A 16565-nucleotide genomic window follows, 5' to 3' on the forward strand; every position below is an offset into this window, starting at 1 on the left:
ATCCGTATCCACCGCTGTAGTAGTGTATACGTTGACCTTGTAGGCATTATTTGCACACTGTTTTCTTCAACCCGCCATCTAGCTGTGTGACCTTGTTCACATTCTGTCTAAATATCCATAATATTACCGTCTCCAGAAAAAACACCGGAGTGACTTTTTTCAAGCAGCCATAATATATTTTACGTAATCCGTATCCACCGCTGTAGTAGTGTATACGTTGACCTTGTAGGCATTATTTGCACACTGTTTTCTTCAACCCGCCATCTAGCTGTGTGACCTTGTTCACATTCTGTCTAAATATCCATAATATTACCGTCTCCAGAAAAAACACCGGAGTGACTTTTTTCAAGCAGCCATAATATATTTTACGTAATCCGTATCCACCGCTGTAGTAGTGTATACGTTGACCTTGTAGGCATTATTTGCACACTGTTTTCTTCAACCCGCCATCTAGCTGTGTGACATTGTTCACATTCTGTCTAAATATCCATAATATTACCGTCTCTAGAAAAACCACTTGAGTTACTTTTTTTCAAGCAGCATTCATATATTTTACGTAATCCGTATCCACCGCTGTAGTAGTGTATACGTTGACCTTGTAGGCATTATTTGCACACTGTTTTCTTCAACCCGCCATCTAGCTGTGTGACCTTGTTCACATTCTGTCTAAATATCCATAATATTATCGTCTCTAGAAAAACCACTTGAGTTACTTTTTTTCAAGCAGCATTCATATATTTTACGTAATCCGTATCCACCGCTGTAGTAGTGTATACGTTGACCTTGTAGGCATTATTTGCACACTGTTTTCTTCAACCCGCCATCTAGCTGTGTGACCTTGTTCACATTCTGTCTAAATATCCATAATATTATCGTCTCTAGAAAAACCACTTGAGTTACTTTTTTTCAAGCAGCATTCATATATTTTACGTAATCCGTATCCACTGCTGTAGTAGTGTATACGTTGACCTTGTAGGCATTATTTGCACACTGTTTTCTTCAACCCGCCATCTAGCTGTGTGACATTGTTCACATTCTGTCTAAATATCCATAATATTACCGTCTCTAGAAAAACCACTTGAGTTACTTTTTTTCAAGCAGCATTCATATATTTTACGTAATCCGTATCCACCGCTGTAGTAGTGTATACGTTGACCTTGTAGGCATTATTTGCACACTGTTTTCTTCAACCCGCCATCTAGCTGTGTGACCTTGTTCACATTCTGTCTAAATATCCATAATATTACCGTCTCCAGAAAAAACACCGGAGTGACTTTTTTCAAGCAGCCATAATATATTTTACGTAATCCGTATCCACCGCTGTAGTAGTGTATACGTTGACCTTGTAGGCATTATTTGCACACTGTTTTCTTCAACCCGCCATCTAGCTGTGTGTATTATCGTTTCCAGAAAAACCAACTGAGTTTTTGTTGTTGTTGTTGTTTTTTTAAAAATAATGCCAGGCAAAGGCAGGCCGCCACGCAGAGGCCGTGCTAGGGGCCGTGCTGCTATGCAATCCTGTGGCCCTAGCAAATTGCCCAGTTTTAAAAAGCCAATGACCCTGAACTCCCAAAATGCTGAAGAGGTAGTTGACTGGCTTACACAGCACACCCCATCCTCTACCGTTTCTAACTTTACCACAACATCCTCCTCATCCTCCACTGCTATGGCCACCCCACGTAACACTTCCTCCACCACCGGTGCCCCTTCTTCACTGGGGTCAGAGGAGTTATTTTCCCATGAGTTTCTTGAACTGAGTAATGCGCAACCATTATTGCCAGAAGAAGATGAAGGAGATGAGGACCTTACACCAGATTTAATTCTGGCAGAGAACACGATAGAGATGGACATAATGAGTGATGAGGAGGAGGTCCCCGCTGCTGCTTCCTTCTGTGATGTGTCAGAAGAAATTGATGCATCTGAGGAGAATGATGATGAGGAGATTGATGTTTTGTGGGTGCCTAGTAGAAGAGAGCAAGAGGAGGGTAGTTCAGATGGAGAGACGGAGAGTCAGAGAGGCAGTAGGAGAATAAGACTTAGAAGAAGCAGGGAGGACAGCCCGCAGGGATCAGTAGGGCAACAACATGTATCGGCACCTGTGTTCAGCCGGCCAACGCACCCGCCATTGCCGCCAATACCGCCAACTCCGCCAACTTCTACTGTTACCGCCAGATCGCACACTTCCAAAAAGTCAGCAGTGTGGGATTTTTTTAATGTGTGTGCCTCTGACAAAAGCATTGTAATTTGCAATGAGTGCAGTCAGAAACTGAGCCTTGGTAAGCCCAACAGCCACATAGGTACAACTTCTATGCGAAGGCACATGAGCGGCAAGCACAAAGCACTTTGGGAGCAACACCTCAAAGGCAACAGGCAAACTAAAAGCCACACTCCTTCTGGTCCAGCATCTTACTGCTCTACCTCTGCTCTCCTTGACCCGTCTGAACCACCCTCCACTCCGCCTTCCACCTTGACCACCTGTTCCCATTCCCAGTCATCTGCCACCAGCCAAGTTTCTGTGAAGGCCATGTTTGAGCGTAAGAAGCCAATGTCTGACTGTCACCCCCTTGCCCGGCGTCTGACAGCTGGCTTGTCTGCACTCTTAGCCCGCCAGCTTTTACCATACCAGCTGGTGGACTCTGAGGCCTTCCGCAAATTTGTAGCAATTGGGACACCGCAGTGGAAGGTACCCAGCCGCAATTTTTTTTCTAAAAAGGGAATACCACACCTGTACCAACATGTGCAGAGCCAAGTTACCGCATCTCTGTCACTTAGTGTTGGGCCAAAGGTCCATATGACTACTGACGCATGGTCCTCCAAGCATGGTCAGGGCAGGTATGTCACCTACACTGCCCACTGGGTGAACTTGGTAATGGCTGGGAAGCAGGGAATGGGTAGCTCAACAACAACAGTGGAGTTGGTGTCACCACCACGGATTGCACGCGGCTCTGCCACCACCTCTACTCCTCCATCGCTCTCTACCTCGTCTTCTTCTTCTTCTTACTCTGCTGCTGGGTCCTCCTTCTCCTCCTCCACACCTGTGCACCCCCAGCTCCCCCTAGGCTATTCGACGTGCCAGGTACGCCGTTGTCACGCTGTCTTGGGGATGACGTGCCTGGAAAGCAAAAACCATACCGGATCTGTACTCCTGTCATCTCTGCAGTCACAGGCCGATCGGTGGCTGACCCCACACCAACTGCAGATCGGAAAAGTGGTGTGTGACAATGGAAGCAATCTGTTGGCAGCGTTGAGACTAGGCAATTTAACACATGTGCCCTGCATGGCACATGTGTTAAATTTAATAGTCCAACGTTTTGTCTCCAAGTACCCAGGATTCCAGGACGTTCTCACCCAGTCCAGAAAGGTGTCGGCCCATTTCAGACGTTCCTACACAGCCATGGCACGCCTTGCTGACATTCAGCAGTGCTACAACATGCCAGTCAGGCGTTTGATTTCTGACAGCCAGACTCGCTGGAATTCAACGCTCCTTATGTTGGAACGTCTGCTGCAACAACAAAGGGCCGTCAACGAGTACCTTTTTGAACTGGGTGGTAGGACTGGATCTGCACAGCTGGGGATTTTTTCCCCCGTTACTGGGTGCTTATGTGCGATGCCTGCAGGCTCATGCGACCTTTTGAAGAGGTGACAAATATGGTCAGTCGCACCGAAGGCACCATCAGCGACCTAATACCCTTCGCTTTCTTCCTGGAGCGTGCCGTGCGACGAGTGACAGATGAGGCTGTAGACCAGCGTGACGAGGAGCTGGAAGCGCACGATTTCTGGTCGGAATCACCAGAACGAACCCAGGCACCTGCTGCAACGCAGGGAGAGGTGCCAGAAGTGGAGTCAGAGGAGGAAGGTGGCTTTGTGGAGGAGGAGGAGGAGGACCAACAGGAGTAGGCTTCCCAGGGGGCTAGTGGTGACCTTTTGGGGACCCCTGGTCTTGTACGTGGCTGGGGGGAGGAGACCGTGGATGATGCAGTCCTTGATAATGAGGAAGCGGAGATGGATAGCTCTGCATCCAACCTTGTGAGAATGGGGTCTTTCATGCTGTCATGCCTGTTGAAGGACCCCCGTATCAAGAGGCTTAAGGAGAAGGACCTGTACTGGGTCGCAACGCTACTAGACCCTCGGTACAAGCATAAAGTGTCAGAAATGTTACCAACATACCACAAGTCCGAAAAGATGCGGCATTTACAAACCAGCCTGCAAAACATGTTGTACAATGCTTTTAAGGGTGATGTCACTTCAGGAACTCATCAACATTCCAGGGGCAGAGGTGCCAGTAATCCTGCCACGAGCACACCTGCAAGGACAAAGCCCTTTGGCCAGTCTGTAACGTCAGACATGCAAATGTTTTTCTGTCCAAGGCAGCGCCACAACCCTTCTGGATCCACCCTCAAAGAACGCCTCGACCGGCAGGTAGCGGACTACCTGGCATTAACTGCAGATATCGACACTCTGAGGAGCGATGAACCCCTGGACTACTGGGTGCGCAGGCTTGATCTGTGGCCAGAGCTGTCACAATTTGCCATGAACCTCTTGTCTTGCCCAGCCTCAAGTGTGCTCTCAGAAAGGACCTTCAGTGCAGCAGGAGGGATTGTAACTGAGAAGAGAACTCGCCTAGGTCACAAAAGTGTCGATTACCTGACCTTTATTAAAATGAATGAGGGGTGGATCTCGGAGGGTTACTGCACGCCGGAAGACTTGTTCTGACTTCTATGCAGCTGTCCTTCTCTTCAAGCCTCATGACTCCACACACAGCTGTCCTTTAGCGTCCTCCTCCTCCCTCCGCCACCGTTACAAACTAGGGTGCAAACCCTACTGGTTTAATTTTTTCTGGCCTCTGTGCTTCAGTGGCTGCAACCAAAAAAACTGGGCAAACAATGTCTACAAGGTCAACGTATGGCAAAAAATGACTATTTTCAGCATTTATATGGCATATTTTTTCTGGCAACTGTGCTTCAGTGGCTGCGTCCAAAAAAATGCATATTTTCTGCATTTATATGGCATAATTTTTCTGGCCTCTGTGCTTCAGTGGCTGCAACCAAAAAAATGCATATTTTCAGCATTTATATGGCATAATTTTTCTGGCAACTGTGCTTCAGTGGCTGCGACCAAAAAAATGCATATTTTCAGCATTTATATGGCATAATTTTTCTGGCCTCTGTGCTTCAGTGGCTGCAACCAAAAAAATTTATATTTTCAGCATTTATATGGCATAATTTTTCTGGCCTCTGTGCTTCAGTGGCTGCAACCAAAAAAATTTATATTTTCAGCATTTATATGGCATAATTTTTCTGGCCTCTGTGCTTCAGTGGCTGCAACCAAAAAAATGCATATTTTCAGCATTTATATGGCATAATTTTTCTGGCAACTGTGCTTCAGTGGCTGCGACCAAAAAAATGACTATTTTCAGCATTTATATGGCATATTTTTTCTGGCCTCTGTGCTTCAGTGGCTGCGGCCAAAAAAACTGGGCAAACAATGCCTACAAGGTCAACGTATGGCAAAAAATGACTATTTTCAGCATTTATATGGCATATTTTTTCTGGCAACTGTGCTTCAGTGGCTGCGACCAAAAAAATGCATATTTTCTGCATTTATATGGCATAATTTTTCTGGCCTCTGTGCTTCAGTGGCTGCAACCAAAAAAATTTATATTTTCAGCATTTATATGGCATAATTTTTCTGGCAACTGTGCTTCAGTGGCTGCGACCAAAAAAATGCATATTTTCTGCATTTATATGGCATAATTTTTCTGGCCTCTGTGCTTCAGTGGCTGCAACCAAAAAAATTTATATTTTCAGCATTTATATGGCATAATTTTTCTGGCAACTGTGCTTCAGTGGCTGCGTCCAAAAAAACTGGGCAAACAATGTCTACAAGGTCAACGTATGGCGAAAAATTACTATTTTCAGCATTTATATGGCATATTTTTTCTGGCAACTGTGCTTCAGTGGCTGCGTCCAAAAAAACTGGGCAAACAATGCCTACAAGGTCAACGTATGGCAGTTGTTTAAAGAGAACAGTAGATTACTAGCCAGCAAAGCTACCTAAGCTAAAATGTCCCTCAAATCCCTGCAGACTTCTGTCCCTCCAATACAGAGCAGTATCAAGCAGATTACTAGCCAGCAAGCTTACTATCATCTGTCCCTGAAATCACTAACAGCTCTCCCCCTACACTATCTCTTCCAAGCACACACAGGCAGATTTTTCAGATACATTTTTGCCCTTGATCCCCCTCTGGCATGCCACTGTCCAGGTCGTTGCACCCTTTAAACAACTTTAAAATCATTTTTCTGGCCAGAAATGTCTTTTCTAGATGTTAAAGTTCGCCTTCCCATTGAAGTCTATGGGGTTCGCGAACCGTTCGCGAACCGCTCGCATTTTTGCGCAAGTTCGCGAATATGTTCGCGAACTTTTTTTCCGACGTTCGCTACATCCCTACTGCTTTCTTACTGAAATGTCCCACATTTTCTTTTGATCTCCTGTATTGACACCAGAAAAAGATACCGTTTCTGAAACTTAATTAAATAAGAGGCTTTTGACAGAGAGCCCACTAACTAATAAGATAAGTAGGTGTCTTGGGAGAATTGAGACTTGCAGCTTAAAGGGCAATTTCCCCTTCATTAGCAAAACTGTAATAACTCATAAAACATGTACCTAAAACTCTAAGAAATCTGTTCAAACTTTCCATAACTTACCAATTTTTGTAAAATGGACATGGTATTTAGAGGTGTGGCCATATAATGGGCATGGTCCCTCATTCCAGTTTTCGAATGTTGGGAGGTTTGGTAGACTACTAACTGGAGCAGTAAGTTAGAATGAAAAGTGTCAGAAGAAGGTGACACATAATTAAAAAACGATATTAAATTAAAAAATGGGCAACTTAAATGTGATTTATAATTGGCCATTGTATAACACACTAAAAATTAATTTAATGGTGAATTAAAGTATAATCACACATCTGGCCTCTCCAGTTAGATAAACCCGGTGCCACAGGAGTATAGGTGGATGGCACCCCAATAGTTTCAGCCATTACTTACAAAATGTCTTTACCCAATTACACGTCATAAGGATTGGATATTGTGGTATAAGTTAAAACTTGTTGCTTGCCTCCCTGGATCAAAATACAGAAACTTTTAGAAAGTTTTACATTGATGGACATCTTTCTTTAATTTACTATGCCTGAGTAGAAAGGGATGGGATGTTGTATACACCACTTATATCAATGGGATGCACAGGGTTATATTCATTACTTCTATTAAAATCCTCCCCGAAAGATCTAAAGCTTGACATGGTTGTGGAGCCAGAAGGACCAAAAGCAGCTTCTCTTATGTTGTAAATTATTTCAGAAAAAGTTATTAAAGACAGATCATATATCAAACATGTCTGCTTTGCAGCAGTTAAAGGGGAAACACTCTTTTTGCAAATCCATTTTCTTTAATGTATACATATTCAGCCAGATATACCAGCATTGGACAATCTTGCGATCTCTTGGCAGTATACTTATTTTCCTTCAAAATTCAAAATTACATTTATGTGTTTTGAAAATTCATAATACTTCAATATAATGAATTAGGATATGTAACTGCAATAGCAGTTTAACAGTTTAGTCTTGTTTGGTGAGTAGGAAAATATAAGCAAGTGCTAAAGGGTGGTTATATCAATAGTCAATACCTGCCATGTATCCAACTGATGATGTTGAGAGATAATTGGACAGATGTTTTGTGAATTGGTCTTTGACAAGAATAACTAACTAGTGCTGTTCTGTTTCATTTGAGCTGATGGCCAGAAAAAGCCTATATCTCCCTCATCTTGTTTATCCATCATCCTCCCAAGAGATGGAGAAGTTTATTTTGGAATTGGTTTTAATCTAATCAAAATGGTGTAAACAAATCTGGGCATGTATTGCCAGCTTTAAAGCACATGCAAAGCCTACATTTTCCTACCATGTATATAAGTTGGAAATATCTTCCCCACCCAAGCCACATCATTTGTACTGCATATACCCCCTCCATTTGCCAGTGCCATCACATGTTCCTAAAACAAAAAACAGCTTTCATCAGGCAGCCATTTTCCCTCTGACACATCATCAGTAACATTGAGACATGTATGCTGTAAAGTTCATGCAATGAACATACTTTGAAAAAAAGTTCTGCTGAGGTTGAGCACTGTAATGGTTAAGCTCAGGAGAGGTGGTTAGGAGAAAAACATAGGAACAGACAGTTAGAGTTTATATGAGAAGCAGCAATGATATCTCTTCATTGGCTGTTAGACTGGAGGGTGTGTTTAATAATCTGAGATGAACTGAGCATGTCCATTAGTCAACAGCCAAAGTAAATTCATGAGGGACGGGGCAGAGTGGGTTAGATGAGGAGAAGGAATTCTAAGTGATTTAGGGGATACTGCAGCTTTACTGTGAACCTTTTAACAACCAGAGTGGCTGTTATCTAAAGTTTTCAAAGAGGCTGTTCACTGACTACAAGTTTGTGGGGGGGGGGAGGTTTGGCCTTAAAGAGAAAATAATTATCCCCATTTTTGACATGAGCTCAGTTAGTCGGGTAGAAAATGTGCATAAATACTATCTGAACTTCCCCAGAGTGAACCCCATTGTTACATATCGTAATGAAACACCAGGAACCAGAAATGGTGAAAATGGTAACATTTTATCAAATAAATAGGACCTTGCCAGCCTCAACCTAAGGCAATATTGAAAGCCAAAATTAAATAAGAGATCACTACTATACTCTGCCGCTCCTCACTTGAGATCAGAACTATGTCATTATATCCACCACTGAGTATTAGGCTGCCTCTACCTACAGAGAGAACTCTGCTACGAGCAGAAGCTGCATGTCCCAACTGAAGTTCAGCAGCCCTGCTGGTGGCCCTGAATCTGCTGTGTGTCTCTCAGAAGATAAGGAAGTGAACAGCTTCTTCCCCTGACATCACATCCCTCTCTTTCTCCAGCCCAGCTTTCCCCTGCCTTAACTCATCCCTTCTCACCCACTCACAGCTACATCTAATACTGTCAATCTTTAAATATAAACCAGTGTAATCTGGCTGATGGTCATTTGGATCCCTTGTCATGCAGCCCCTGCATTTATAGCTCCAGGGCTTTCCTTTTCTACAAAAGCCCGACTGAATGCAAAAAAAGGGGGTCTATTTTTCATTGAATTCTTCTTTCTTCTCTCAGAAAACATCAGTTCTGTTTTTACAGGTGTGATTCTAGCTACCTTTATAACACATCATCCAAACCACTGTGGTCCAAGATACTATGGGAAAACCATTAACATCAATGCAAGATTTAGCAGAAAGACATAACCGATATCTGAGAAGCAAAGAAGGAGGGCGATAATGAAGTTCTTCCCATGCTAGTAGAAAAAAAGAAAGATTTTATGCAATATGGAAAGTTTTATGCAATATGGAACTGCTCATTATTTTTTATAATTTAATGTTTGAGGTACACATATTAGAACATTTTAGAAACACATTTTGACAACTCATTTATTCGGTGTGTTCATTCAGTTTATTATTATTTTTATTAATAAGGAGGAGGACATTTTCGCATTCCATCTGGCAGTGAATGACTTTATCATCAGCATATTTATCAGTATTTAGCTGGAACTGTACAAAGCAGTGAGACAGATTTATCAACTGTTAGCTAACAAATTGTTAATGGCTAAATGCACAAAATAAGTTTTTCTTTCATCTACCACATAACCCAGAGCTGCTAGTTTTGGCTTTCTCTATGCAAAATGATCCGCTTTACAAATAAAACCCTCGTTTAATTGTGCTCAAGCCAGACGATGGATTGAATAGGATTGTAAAACCTGATGAAAGATGATGTGCGGTTAGAATGAGAGATTATGTCAACACATTCTGCGAGGGAATAGGCTCAGCTAGTATATTGGGCTTGAAAGCCAATGTTCGCTGGAGGGATCAATTTCCTTACTGTGCCTTTGAATGTATCGGTATTACCCACTTTTAACCTTACAGTTTTGCCGATCACGTCTGGTGCATTTCTGCAATTCTCCTTAAAATCACTTACTTGATATTTCACGGCTATGAGCAAAGATTTCCAATGGTTTCCAATAACTTTTAAATAAGAACAAAATCTGACAAGTTAAACTGAGTGCAAGAAAAAAAAAATCAGCACAGGGAGCGATTTTTCATTCTTCAAAGTGTCTGTTCTGGAAATCTTAAAAGCCCATTTCAATGTGAAATATTAGGGGGTAAATTTACTAAGCGGCAAAAATCCAAATTCAAATTTCACGGCTTCGCAGCCATTGCAACACTTCACCAGGCGAAAATTCGCTCAGATAACACTATTTTACAAAAATGCAAAGTTGTGTCCAGGGCGCAGAACGCTGGCAAGTTTTCGCAAGTGTTACTTCGGCAATCAAAGCGAAGATGCGCTAGCGTTCAATTATGCCTAGCGCAACTTCATTAGAGGTCTTTGCTCAGGCTAATTTGCATATGGCCGGAAATTATAAAGTTGAATGGACGTATATGTTGCAGCAAACCCGTTACATTACACAAGTCCAGGGAACCTTAATAAAGAAAATAGAGTTATTATAATGCCCTACACATGAGCCCACTGCATAGTTTATGTTCCATATGTTAGAAAATGTATGTGGGAACCCGGTTAACCCAAAAAAAATTTAAGGACTTTTGCAGACTATAACTCTGAAAAAAGGAAAAGACGCTGTTTTCCACTTAAAATATGATGTAAGTAACAGAAGATTAAGGAAGATCTATGCACCTATTGCGAAATAGGTAAGGTTCAGTAAAATCCACATCTTAGTGAATTTGCGGAGTAACGTCTATTCCCTAGAGCGAAAATTCGCCTGGCTATAGAGTTTGTATGAGCGTTATCGGCTGTCTCTTTCGCTAGCGAAGTTACGCCTGTGCTCGTTTGTAAATCAGCGAAGTGCCTGAAAGTGGTAACACTGATGAATCACCAGTCGCCAGCATTAGTCACTTCACCCTTTAGTAAATCTGCCCCTAAATATTTATTGTACAATGGATATGGCATGCATAAGGGTGACTTGGTACCATGTTAATACAGGTATGAGACCTGTTATCCAGAATGCTTGGATCTCAAGTTTACTAAAAAAGCATGTAAACATTAGTAACTTAATTATTTGCAAGGCACGGATCCGCAGCGAATTTCTGCATTTTTCCACCTGAGAATTTTTTCGCGAAACTGCTGCGAAAGTTTGCCGGGAAAAAAATCTGCTGAGTCAAAAAGTCACTCACGTAAAAATTGACGGGCGTCAAAATCATTTTGACGCCCATTGACTTTAATGCATTTGGACAAGAAATTCACATGTAAAAATTGTCGAGTGCATAATAATTGTCGCACGTCAAAATTATTTTGACCCTAATTGACTTTAATGAACTTTGACAAAAAAGTCTCCGAAGTAAAAATTGTCACTCGTGTAAAAATTTTCAAGCGTCAAAATAATTTAGGCGGCCATTAACCTAAATTTTTCACAGTTTCGTTATTTTTGGCTGTTTCGCTATTTTTTTCACAGGTTCGTGAATGTTTCGCCAAATCTAAATGGGACAGATTTGCTCATCACTAGTAAATATTAAATAAACCCAATAGGCTGGTTTTGCTTCCAATATAATAATTATAATTAGGTACTGTTTATTATTACAGAAAAAAAGGAAATAATTTCTAGATTATTTGGATAAAATGGAGTCTAAGGTAGATCCCATAATTCAAAGTTTTCTGGATAGCGGGTTTCCGGATAACGGATCCCATACCTGTAAAACCATTATCTAGATTCTAGAGAATCCATAAACAGCAATGCTATTATTCTAGCTGTATTATTTAAATAAATAAATGTACTTAAATCTAACTCATCCAGTATTTAATGCCCAAAGCAAATTTTTTTTTAGTCTAGACAGCCTTTCTGTAATTCGGAGTTTTCTGGATAACGGGTTTCCAGATAATGGATCCCACACCTTTATATAAAGGATATCAGGTGAGTTGCCTATGTGAAACTAAGAGAAGTAAAGTATTTATGGCAATGAGCGATCTTCTGGTTGAGTTGATGACTTGATCTCATCGCTTTGGTTTCATGAAACAAAAGTTTCCAGTGTATTTTGTCTCATAAATAATAATTTTGATTTTGAATAAACTGTATAATCTTCGTTTGTTTCCCTTAGACTTTCTTTTGTCACTTCAATTACAAAAAAAATCAAGTGCAACACACTTATTTAGTTTGAAACAAAAAACTAAAATAACCAGTTTCCAAAAATACAGAAACTCATCACATTAGTCCCTGTCCCAGTCACAATCACATTCACACACAGTAGGTTCTGTTTTACCAGAAGCATATTAACCTGTCTGTTAGTGATGGGCAAATTTGTCCCGGCGCATTTCCCGTGAAATTCGCGAAACTGCAAAAATTTTGTGAAACACATTGAAGTCAATGGGCTTTAAAATTATTTTGATGAGCGTCAATTTCGACGCCCGTGACAATTTTTATACGCATGCCTATTTTGTCCAAATGCACAGTTTTTATGTGCGCGACTATTTTGGACAGAGCGGATAATTCTCATTCTAAATTTTCTTTTTCTCTGTAATAATAAAACAGTACCTTGTACTTGATCCCAACTAAGTTATAAGTAATCTTTACTGGAGGCAAAACAATTCTATTGGGTTTAAATCATATTTAAAATATTTTTTAGTTATTGCGAGCCAAATTATGAAAAAGTACTTTACCTAGAAAACCCCAGGTCCGGAGTATTCTGGATAACAGGTCCATACCTGTACAGCCCTGTAGACAGTGCCTAAGCTGGAATCAAACTGGTGGTGCTGCAAGACATTGGTGGTTACTAGCTAACAGCACAATATTTAAATGCAAAGAAAGGAAACCTATGATTCAATCCCTGCATCTAGAGAGCTTCTTGAAGACACTTAGGAATTATAATTGTGCAACATTTCAAGTATAAAAGGTTGCCTATTCCTGCATTACTGTCTTACACAATAAGGGTTGTCAATGACCTCCTTAGGAAAGGACTGTTGGTAGAACAGTCTTAACTGATGAAAGGAATAGTGTCCTGTGGCTTTGGATTATGAACGTTACGGAACACAATTCTCAAGACAGAGATGAGTGTAGTTGACAAAAACTGGATTCAGTACATAATTATTCTACAGAGGCATTGCTGTTAGCAAGCCAGGGTCATGCCATGGAGAGAGACCAGTGGTTACTAGTAAGAAAGAACAGTTAAGCAGCCAGCAGGACAACAGGTTTCTAAAGCAGAAACTTTAAATGATGAGCTGAACCACCTGCTATGTTTATCCTTTTCTTTTTATATTTGTACACTTTGCACTTTCTCACAAAGAACCCATGTTCAGCCAAGTGAAAAATCAGAGTCTTCTGTCATCACATCTGATGGCTTTATCTGCTCTTGCTGCCTTTTATCTGCTGGAAATCCTTTGTCTGGGCACGCTAGGAGCTCTCTTAGATGGACTCATTCATGAGATTAGGAGCGTGGTGAACATGTGTCACCTGTTCTCAATGGTCCTTCCTATTGCCCTACTGTCTATTAATTCCTCCTTTTTGCAGTTGATATTAAAGTGAGCTCAATTTAGAATGACTTTGCTTACTCTTCAATGACTGGATTAGCACTTTACATCTGCAGATATTTATAGTCCTAGTTTGCATCTAGGTTATAATTTTACAAGAAATTTGAAAGATTGTGTATCATGCTCCTGGAAAGTGTGTGTCTAGACAGTATCGGGATAGTTTCCTTGTGGTTACCTCATCTGTAAGAACCTTATATGTCTGTTCACCAGGCATTAGTACTGTCCCGTTATTTGGCAGAGAAACCTCTGCCACACATATAGAGATTGAAATTAAGAATACTTACTTACTTAACCCATCAAACTCACACAATCTTTTTAACAATTGCCTAAAAGGAGAATATAAACCTTTCACTATGCTCCAGTCTTGCAACCTCCAGCTTTTCTTTTAGTGTGTATGCAGATATGTGTTTGTATGTGAATGTGATAGGAACTTGCTTCAAAGTTTTGTGGAATATGTTAGAGTTATATAAAATACTTCACTTAAAACAAATAAAGAAAAAAAATTCCTGCTAATTTAAAAAAAAAAAAAATTGTTGTCACTGGCTCTTGAGGAGCATGCAATTTATGAGCCTGTAGACATGGTGCAAAATGCCATACTGTATAATCATGGTTCTTATCCTACTGGATAATATTTTGCGGGCACAAATTCTGTTTAAGGGGGGTTATGCCTTTGACATTTTTGAATAACATTTCATGTACTGTATTTTCCTCATTTAGCATTTACTGCTGTAGATAGGAGTTGTCAGACGGTCCCTAACTGCAGGGAAACAATCATACTTATGAACAGCAGGGGGAGTCCTGCCTTACTTCCCAGGCATACAGAACTCAAGCAGCTTTGTTTGTTTCCCTGTAGAGCAGTCAGTGACTGTGTAGGGATTCGTATTGGATTTTATTTTTCCCTTTACATCCCCTTTACTGTTTCCAACTCCAGATGCAAAATGTAGTTCTTACCTGCGATTTCTCCTTCATCTTCAGGACATCTGACACGTCGCATGCGTTTCGTCAAATGGCGACGTGTTGGCTCTAGCCCCACCATGGAGTTCCTCCCTGAAAGGGGTGGTTCACATTTAAGTTAATTTTAAACAACGTTTTTAAACTAGCCTTAATTTTTAAAATAGTTTTTGAATTATTTGCCTTCTTCTTCTGACTTTTTTTACCTTTCAAATGGGAGGGGGCCACTTACCCCTTCTAAAAAAGAAATGTTCTATAAGGCAACACATTTATTGTTACTGCTACTTTTTATTACTTATCTTTTTATTAAGGTCCTCTACTATTCATATTCAAGTCTCTTATTCAAATAAATACATGATTGCTAGGGTAATGTTTGTACCTAGCAACCAGATTGCTGAAATTGCAAACTGGTGAGCCGATCAAATAAAAAGCAAATAATTCAAAAACTACAAATAATAAAAATGAAATCCAATTGCAAATTGTCTCAGAATATCACTCTCTACATCATACTAAAAAGCAACTTTGCAACTGTGCAATCTAGTTTTACATGAACCGAGGTTGATGCGACATTGTTTATTTTCTAAAAAAAATTATTACATTGCACAGTATTTCTATTAGGAGCATAATGTTTAATTAGCCATTGTCTTTTGTAGTTTCCAGAATAAATAGATTTATGAAGTATAAAATGAACAGCTTCAAAATTTGAATTAGTGGTTTTAAGTAACAGGTGAACATTAAAAAGTATAGCAGCTTATAGGATGGAATATATTTCATACATATTATGGTACAATTATATAATTTATAAGTAGCAATTAAAAATTCAGGATATCTTTAGATTTATGCTCAATGTGGGTATCTAGGGTCAAAGGGCTGAAACATGCCATCTCCCGTCTGTATCTGAAACAGCATGTAGAGTTGTTGGCAATCCACATATGGCATAGTAAGTCTTTAAAACATTCCATAATTTGCTATTATCAAAGAGCGCACTGTGTTTAAAACAATGGCACAACCCTGGGGAAACCCATTAGTGTTCTTGGAATTTAGCAAGGAGTTTAATTGCTTGTTAGTGTGTCTGGGAAAGCAGGCAGCAGCTCTTAAAAATGAATCATAATCTTCCCAAACGTGTGGACAAGTATGTGTTATATGTGTTAATTGGTATCAACCATTCCACTTAAGGGGCATTTTATTTGCTTAGAATTAGCACCTTCCTTGCTACATCAGTCAACAAGTCATTTCTCTGCAATGTATTTCCTAGAGCCAAAGCACCAAAAGGCATTCATATTTAAAATGAACTCCTAAGAGGTTTTAGCTGAGTAGATAAAATCCATTTCTGTTCAGATTTTGAGTGATCGCCTTGTGAGACTAAACAGCTTTGGCTTTGCTTTATGGACTTCTGTATTCTGTGGTTTAGATTTATTCCCATTAAGAATGAACATGAGTCAGAAGAAACCCTTGACTTCCACATCATATTGCATCTGAGGAAAGAAGTGGTATCTTCTCCAGCTTCCAGCACCCAGCTAGAAACCATAGCTAGGTATACTGGAAAGAGGTGGGTGTATGATACAAACTTACAAGTGTAGAGAAAAAGATTTCTTTTATATGGTTTTCCCCTTAGTTTGAACACCTAGGGGCAGATTTATCAAGGGTCGAATTTCAAAGTGCAAAAAACTTCTAAATTTGACCATCGAATAGCATAGTTCGACATTCGAAGTCGAAGGATTTTTAAAACGTACGATCGTACGATTAAATCGTACGATCGTACAATTTTACCAAAAATCCTTTGATTTCTCAAAACTTGCCCAAACACTCAAGATAGGTCCCCCATAGGCTAAACAGCAATTCGGCAGGTTTAAGATGGCGAAGTGTTGAAGTCAAACTTTTTTAAAGTGACAGTACTTCGATTTACGAAGTTGAAGTTTTTAATTTCGAATCAAAGTCGAAGTCGAATTTGGCCTATTCGATGGTCGAAGTATCCAAAAATTACTTCGAAATTCGAAGTTTTTGAAAT

Source organism: Xenopus laevis, chromosome 5L, assembly GCF_017654675.1.
Source record: "Xenopus laevis strain J_2021 chromosome 5L, Xenopus_laevis_v10.1, whole genome shotgun sequence".
Classification (NCBI taxonomy): Eukaryota; Metazoa; Chordata; class Amphibia; order Anura; family Pipidae; genus Xenopus; species Xenopus laevis.